The sequence below is a fragment of the Enhydra lutris genome, unplaced genomic scaffold (genome assembly GCF_002288905.1).
Source record: "Enhydra lutris kenyoni isolate GAN:26980312 unplaced genomic scaffold, ASM228890v2 scaffoldscaffold5, whole genome shotgun sequence".
Taxonomy (NCBI): Eukaryota; Metazoa; Chordata; class Mammalia; order Carnivora; family Mustelidae; genus Enhydra; species Enhydra lutris.
In genome coordinates this window covers 46,271,283-46,280,068 of record NW_019154089.1, presented here as the reverse complement: position 1 = coordinate 46,280,068, position 8,786 = coordinate 46,271,283, and the positions used below count along the sequence as shown (strand labels likewise).

Here is an 8,786-nt window from a genome sequence, read left to right as displayed (position 1 = left end):
CAATGTGGGAGTTCTTTCTCCCTATCTTCCCTACAGTCACTCCTCTTTTCAGCATCCCCTTCCAGAAAATATGGGTTTGAGCACAGCTTGCCACCACCCACTGGGGGGTTGGGGAGGCACAGCTGAAGTCAAAAAAGCAATGCTCATGTTCAACAGGAGATGGGTTCAGTGCATGTTTGGGGGCAACTGGTGAGGGAGTGAAGGAGGGAAGGTTGGCTGAGTAAGTGGTTGAATGGAGGGAAGGCAGAGACGGCTGGGACCCTCCCTCTCCCAGCGCCACACATCCTTTCCTTGCAGCCCCCTTCTAGGAAAACTGATCCTTGCAGTCCTTGTCTTTCATCCCCTTCAGCCATAGCTGGCCAAAGTCCTCAAACACAACATCCTCATCTGTGGCATAGTTGGTGTCCACAGGGGTGTCTATTTCAGGAGCAGCTATCGGGGATGATGTGGTGGTGGGGCTTGGGGTATATAAAAACAAAAGGCAGCTCCATGGAGGCTACTCCACCATGTGACACCACCAGCTCACCTTGACCCTGTAGGACAGCAGGATTCCCAGTACCTCCTTGTTGGCACCCTCCTACACAATGGTGCTGGAAGCCAGGTTGGTGTCCTCATGCTTGAGCTTCTCTTCCAGGACAAGACCATGCTTCTTCTGGTTGTCACTGAGCAGCAGGGTGATGGTATACACCTTCAGAGGGAGCTAGATGATACCTGGTCATTTTGTTCGATCTGAGTCATAGTTCACTTGTCCTGGGCAGCAAAAGAGGCAGATGTCACATGTTATCTCAGAGAGACTTTGATTTTCTTGATGGTCTGGGTGGAGATGTTGGTGACATGGACATTGACACTGAGGGGCTCCCCATGATAGTTCAGGGCCTTGTCCATGGAAGTCTCAAGGTGCAGGGCTAGTCAGATATGAAGTGGTGGGTGGTTTCTGCTGAAGGCTGGGGCCCGGTTTCTCTGGGGCAAGTTGCACCTTTCAGATCACCAGATGCATAGACCTCCTTTGGTGTTTTTTCTCTTCTCTAATGATTTGGCAGAGAAGGCTCACATCTTAGAGTCTGCTGCACAGGCCTTCCCTGCGTCTTCTGGGCCTGGCTACAGTATGATGGACCAGGGCAGATTCTGGGATATTATATCCAGGTCCTCACAGCATAGTGGAAGTGAGGAAGTGCAGGTGAGGTCACAAACACCTTGCGGTCTTTTAAGTAGTCAGGGTCCACAAGCACCATGCATCCACAGGGTCACTTTGTCCAGATGTTCTACAAAGTCCTGCTTGCCCAAGTACACCTTGAGTTTGCAGTCACAGCTCGACTTCTTGAAGACCTTGGCTCCTGGTTTCCCCACATGGTGCATACACCTGCTGCCTGCTGGGTTTATGGTGGGCGGCCTCCAGTCCTTTGGCCTGGTCCATACTTCTCCCCACACCACTGCGCATGCACGCCCTGGGCTTCCAACTTTTAGAACACTTGTGCGGAACTAAATTCAACTGCTGTTTGGGATTATATTTCTATATCTCCATCCTCTAAATCATTGAGACTTGCATTATGGCTCAATGTATGATCATTTACCAGCATATGGTAAATGTTTCTCATGCCCCTGAAAAGTGTGTGTGAAATTTTGCAGTCTTTTATCTATTAATTAGGCCAAATTTATTAAGAGTGCCCTTCCAATCTTCTATCAATGAGACTGTTGAGAAGTGCATTAAAATATCCCAACGGCATTACCCATTCCTTGAATGTTGGCTATTTTCAACATCTTCCTAGCTTGTCCCGCCCCCCGCCTTCACCTCCACCTTCACCACTGTGGAGTAGTCAAAGCTCCTACAGGTTGTTTTTGTTAAGACTTTGGTCCACAGCACTTATATATTAGAAAATTCCTTAAAAGGAAAAGCAGCAGAGAATTTCTCTTACTACAGTCAATTTTCCTTTTCTGGGGTTTCTTTGTTGCTAAAGTATTTCTTGCCCTTACTATTCTTTTTAAGTTCAGCATTTAGAGTTGCTTTTCTAGGAGGTCTGGTTTGATAGAAAGGACTCTGTCAGAAAGAGAATCAAAATCACACATGCATAGTTTCTGATTGGTAAAGTAACATCCGTGTTTTGCAGAGATTTGGAAATTTAGAAAAGTAAAAGGAGAAATTAAGAGAAATTAAAAGATGCTCCAACATCTTCGCCTGGTTACTTCCTAGTCATCTTTCTGTTTTCTGCCTCAATTAACTTCTTCAGAGTCAGATCAACCTTCATTTATATTAAATTAGAATCTATTCATAGCAGCTTGTTTTTCGTTGTTGTTGTTTTCTTGGTTTACACTTTTTAAATGATGTGTTATTATAGATTTATTTTTGTATTCATTTTATTAACATTTATCTCTTTCACTAGATTATTAGTTCTAGTGTGGCACGGACCATGTCTGCTAGTTTCTGTAAACATAGTATCCATTATCGCCTATTTGATATTTATAAAATGTGCTTTTGAGCAGTATAGCTCGGTCACCAATTACTTGAAGTCTGGCATGTCAATTAACGTTTTTAGGGCTCAGTTTCCTCATCTGTAAAATAAGGAAATGATAAGTGCTCTAGCTAAAAGTAAATAAACTCACAGATGTACAAGGAAGTTATGAAATAAAAGATACTGAACATGAAACAGTTAAGCAATAAGGGAAGGAACTGTTGTTCCCATTGTTGCCTGGTCAATTGTCTACAAAAAGGCCACTAGGGCCATGTGTGATTTGACAGATCCATGTTCACCTCAGATCTCCAAGAAAAATGTAATGCTTTCTACTGACCACATAGACAGAGAAGCTTCACACATGGAATGTTTACATCATGGCAGAGGGATGAGTGTCACAGAGTAATTAGGTAAGAAAACAACACAGAACAAGATGAAGCTATTTCTATTACAGAAAAGTAGGCAATTAGCTTTTCGTAGAGCACTTTAGAGAGAGGCAAACATCTGCAGAAATGCAATAAATACTCAGTTGCTTCTAAGTAAGTGCATGAGCAAAAAGAAATAATTGCACTTATTAATAAGGGATGAGAAGGGGAAAAAAGCTCTCCTGTCTTAGAAGATTTGAAAGAAAACCACTGAGACAAATCCAGATGAGATCAGATCTTTTTTTTTTCCTAGCTATACTGGGTTATCAGCAGGTGATATGAGAAGTTTATCAATGTATACTTTTCTAGTTTACTTAATTCTCTCATTAATTCATTTATTTTGCTCTTTTGGTTATCATACACATATGGCAGCATTATCACTACTGAATATTGCTTCGTTACCACAAATATTTCTGTTTTCTTGATAAATTCTTGAGATTAAGTGAAAACCTTCAAGTATTGCTATATGTAAATACTGGATGAATGGCTCTGACTAACCATTAGAGTCAAACTTCTGGTAGTCAGAGTTTGGAAAACTAGGAGAACAGCGTCACCTACATACTGCTCCCTCTCTCAAGAATGATCCTTCCCAGGGGCACCTGGGTGGCTCAGTGGGTTAAGTCTGCCTTCGGCTCAGGTCATGATCTCGGGGTCCTGGGATTGAGCCCCGCATCAGGCTCTCTGCTCGGCAGGGAGCCTGCTTCCTCCTCTCTCTGCCTGCCTCTCTGCCTACTTGTTATCTCTCTCTCTCTCTCTGTCAAATAAATAAATACAATCTTAAAAAAAAAAGAATGATCCTTCCCAGGTAAACTTTACATTATTTATTTTGAAGAATAAAGGTTAAAAAAAAAAAAACCCCAACGCTGTATAATTGCAAGGTATCCATATAGAAATACTCCAGAGTAATAGATTGCTTGTCTCCATAATATAAATTCCACTTTCCTTAAATTTTCCGGGGGCAGAGTAGGGGAATTCTAGTATATTCCCAAGAGTAACAAAGTAATTACAAAGCAATTCTAAGTTCCTTTTATTTGGAAAGTGTTGCATTACTCTGGAACTAGAATCATTTCATCAGAGAATTTGGCAATAAATATATTTCCCAAATGCTTGTTCTTTTAAATTCTATCTGGCAAAGTGGCCATTTAATCAACAGAGTGGGAAAATAGAGATTTAGTCTAGAGCTTAATTGGACTAGGACTGAGTGTAGAAATTAGAAGAAGCTGAAAGATTCATCAACCTGTGGTTTCTCCAATTTTATAAATGATTATTGGTGACTAATGAGGCATTCTCTTACCTCCTCCATACCATTTGTGGAGAAAAGAAGCAGAGAAAATACCCTGCTTTGACATTGCTGTACTAAGGTGATTCCATTTGTTGGAGATGCCAAGTGAATACAATTACTCCTGTTCATTAATTCCTAGTTAAATCAGCTTTAGTACAATGAGAAACTTGGAAAGTTATAAGAATTCAAGAATGCCAAGGTAGTAAAATATAGAAGCACATTTGCAATTGTGAATTATTCAGAACTCAAGATAGACAATTTATTACTACTTGTTGCTATAATAAATCCCCACTAATGGAACTGTATTAATTTGGAGTTTGGGATGATTTGGAGTCTTGGCTGAGATCTGTCATTTTATTCCTTACAAAGACAGGGTTTGGAAAGCAAGTTAGTAGTTAAGCGATAAGGATAATACATATTTTAAAAATCTAGGCTCTCTGCTGTCCTTCTTTTTAAATACATAATAAATGCCATTATTACATTTTTGACCCAGCAAGTGAGGAAGATGCAAAAGCAGGTCTTGTCATACGTGAAGCAGTAGTACTAAAACCCTTAGACCACTGAAAAGAAGAGGAGAAGAGATGAAAAGTTTAAGGAATTAATGGGCAAGAGATAGTCACGAGTAGCAGTGTGCTGGTGAATATTTAACCATTGTGGAATTTGTCAATTTCTGTTGTATAAATACTCACATTATGGAAAATTTCAGGCTACAAATCTGATACTACTGAGGGCAAAGATAGAAAGAGAAAATATACATAAGTAACTTCAAAGGCATAGGTAATTGTAAAGTCTATTTTATTAGTAAAATGCTAATAAAATAAGTAAAAATGTATTAAGATCATTAGTACGTAATGATTTGGAGTATTCATTACCTTTTTTAAAATTAACTTAAATGTAAGTTTATATAATATAATTTAAAATAAAATCTGTGTTTAACAACCAGCTGGTGACCTTTCTGAACTTTGACGAACTGGGATGAATAAGCTGGCACTAGTACACCACTAAATCTTGGTACCACTCTCTGTCCCAGAGTTGAAACGTAGGGGATAGTAAAACATATCCAAATACATTGTGGGGAATCCAGAAATACTGGACCTTGAACTCTGATACCCTGGACATGGACTGAAAAGATTACAAAGCTTGGAGAGAAGCCCTGGATTCAAAATGGTGTCAAAAACAATAAATATGGCGGTGAACAAGCCAGCTGCAACACTGGAGGAAGCAAATGGACTAGGGATACTTTTACCAGTTGTGGGAAGCCTATTTGTGGTCTCCACAGCTTTTGTGTGAGAGAGTGCCTAGAGAGAGTAACAAGAAGATAGTAATAAAACTGATGGAACAGAAAAGACCTTGAGTAGGTGCTATGACCAGGAACACACATTTCTGAGTGGGTACCTGCATAAAGCCTTAAAAGACCAAATGGAAAGGCTCATTCAAAATGAATACCAGTGGTAGACGCTGAGCAAGTCAGTACGACAAAGCCCATGGCAGTGGCAGCCAGCATGGTATGAATTGACAGCTGTGGATTACAGCCCTCCCCCCACTTCAATGAGTAAGAAACACAGAGGATAGAATAGAAATCCTGTGGCAGAGTGAAAGACAATATTGATAGGGAATTTAAATTTTGAACTGACTGCATGTTTACCTTGAACAATAATACTAATTTGATCATTTAAGATGTTTTTCCTCAATCATTGAGTTAGGGTCAGAAAGGCAAGAAAAACTCACAGGAAACATTTTTGAGGTACATCTGAGTTCTAGCAGGTAAGTACCAATTCTTCTATAGTCAGCACACACCTGTAGGAGAATGTTTCCTTGCTTACGAAATTTTTCAAAAACCTCTCTATGATCTTAAAAAAAATCTTTTATAATCTTTTATGTAAAATAGTAATTTGTAAATTGTGTTTCATTCCCAAATATATTTCTAGCTAAGATATTTTTCCTACTTTTTTTTCATTATGTTCAGTTAGCCATCATATAGTACATCATTAGTTCTTGATGTAGTGTTCAACGATTCACTAGTTGCATGTAACACCCAGTGCTCATCACAACACAGTGCCCTCCTTAATACCCAGCTAGCTAAGAGTCTACATTGTTTCTTTCTCATGTTGGCAAAAGCCTTCCCAGAAATCCCATGTTTACGCTCTCAGTCACCTCCAGAGCGGTGTGTCTAAATCTGAGCTTCCAGTTCTCCTGACTTACAATCTTGATGTCACTATCCGTTTCTTCCTTTCAGCAGACCCGCATGCCCAATCAACAGACCCCTTCAATTCTGCCTCCATAGGCTTTCTTACATCTCTTTATTCCTTGTGATTCATCTGTCTTAACTAGAATCCAGGCTCCTTTCCCCTCATGTTTAAGTAACTATGGTTGTCTCCTAGTTGAGCTCTCTACTTTCAGCCTCTGTTCTTCCTTCATCCTTCTAAATATAATGTTGGTTTTACTTCCTGGTAACCTCATATCCATACTCTGCTCTTCTTCCACAACGGCTCTCTTATGTTGCGTCTAAATGCTCAGGTTGGCAGTCAACTGTCTTCCATCAGCCAGCTGGTTTTTAACAGAGCATTGTAATTCTTTCCTACCATAAACTGTTTTCATGGCAAGCAATGTGCTTGCTGTTCTACTCTCCAACTCCCCACTTGTCCACTCATTTGTCTATCCTTCCCTGTGCTTGTCCTAAAATCCCTTCAACCCACTCAGGAAAAGACTACATTCTCTCAGCCAAAGCCCATTTCCTCCCATAAACTTTCTTGACCTCTCCACCCCGCAGGCACAAGTTCCAGCTCAGAATATCTACAATGTTTTAATCTCTATCGTGTAAAATATCATTGAGCAGACGTTTTCTTGGTCTGTTCCTGATGTCCATATATCAAACTAGATTGTAAAGTACTTAAGAACAAAGTTTAGATCTTCTCCTTTTATATTCTTTGTTACACGTAGCATAATCTTGGGCATATGTGTCAATACTTTAAAAAATTTATTGGACTGGAAGAGATTATGCTGAGTGAAATAAGTCAAGCAGAGAGAGTCAATTATCATATGGTTTCACTGATTTGTGGAACATAACAAATAGCATGGAGGACAAGGGGAGTTAGAGAGGAGAAGGGAGTTGAGGGAAATTGGAAGGGGAGGTGAACCATGAGAGACTATGGACTCTGAAAAACCACCTGAGGGTTTTGAAGGGGCGGGAGGTGGGAGGTTGGGGGATCCAGGTGGTGGGTATTGGAGAGGGCACGGATTGCATGGAGCACTGGGTGTGGTGCAAAAACAATGAATACTGTTATGCGGAAAAGAAATTTAAAAAAATTTTAAAAAATTATTGGAAAATCTATTTATTTATTTATTTATATCCATTAAGCAAATCTTATTGCCTTGGTTTATTGCAATATACATTTGGGGAATAAAATTTTATCCCTTTAAGGATACTTCATTAATTGAAACTGGCCTTTTTCCATCCAGTCTACACTGAGATGTTTACATGCAAATGATAATTTTCAAAAATAGAAATCTACAGGCAGGTGCTATGGATTAGTATGAAGTAGTTTATTTTTGTGATTCTGTTTTAGTCAATATGTTTGATTTTATCGCAGGAAAATAAAATGGCTGACCCATCGCCAACCTATGAATCATCCCTTTAGTAACTTTGCAATGCAGAATTGGGTATCAACAGGTTTATTCATTCATCTGTTCAGCAAATGTAAATCAGACACTTGTTTTGTGTCAAGCATGAGTCTAGGACCTAAGTTTGTGGCAAGGTACATATGATCCCTTCTTTCAAAAGCTTAGAGTCCTTCAAGAATATAAACAATAATGAAAAAACAAGTTAAAATGCTCTGGAGGCGGTGAAGCAGTGTGGGTGAAAAAGCAAATTCTGAAGTTGGGCTACCTGACTTGACACCCGATTGGCTTACAGCCTCTAACTGCATGATACTGGCACGTTTCTTAACCTTACCAAGCCTCACTTTCTTCTCTTGTAAATTTGAAATAAAATTAGTTATCACGAGAATCAAATTTAAAAACTTAATGTAAACTGCTAGAACTCAGAAGGCCACCTAAAGTACTGACAGTAAATACATATAGATAAATTTGGAATTTTATTATAATCACAATCACTAACCAGTGTAATGAAGGCAAGGTACAGGACTGCAGGTGCTGGGGCAGAGAGTCTGGAATCAGGGAGGTTTCCCTTGGGAAGTGAGAAAAGGAATGGCCTAAAAACTAATCTGTGGGATTAGAGGCTGAGTCAATCCCCAGAGGAAGACAGAATTTTAGAAGAAAGGCGAGAGTTATGGTCTAGAAGAAGAAGAGTGTAGGAGGTCAGGAGTGCAGGAGAGGAAGGACTCCAACTTCTATTTCCTGACCTTTCGGGTAAACTTGGTGGGTAGAAGCTACCACTGGGGAAAGGTCAGGAGAGAGCCTGGTTTTGTTAAGGACAGCAGACAAAGAAGTGTTAAGGCTGTAAGTGGGTTTGTTTAAAGTAGATCATATTTTACCTACAACAGAAGAAGGACTAATCTTTGAGTCCAATGTATCCAAGAGTGATGGATCAGGAAGTTGCTCAAGCTTCAGGTAAACAACTAGCTAGACTAAGTGTCATTTAAAAAATAAATGGGAGGTGTCTCATTAGCACAG

General features: G+C 39.8%; 1 pseudogene; it reads right to left on the bottom strand.

The window, feature by feature from the left end:
* Positions 1-304: 304 nt before the first annotated feature.
* LOC111140775 lies at positions 305-1,356 on the bottom strand (annotated as a pseudogene).
* Positions 1,357-8,786: the final 7,430 nt, after the last annotated feature.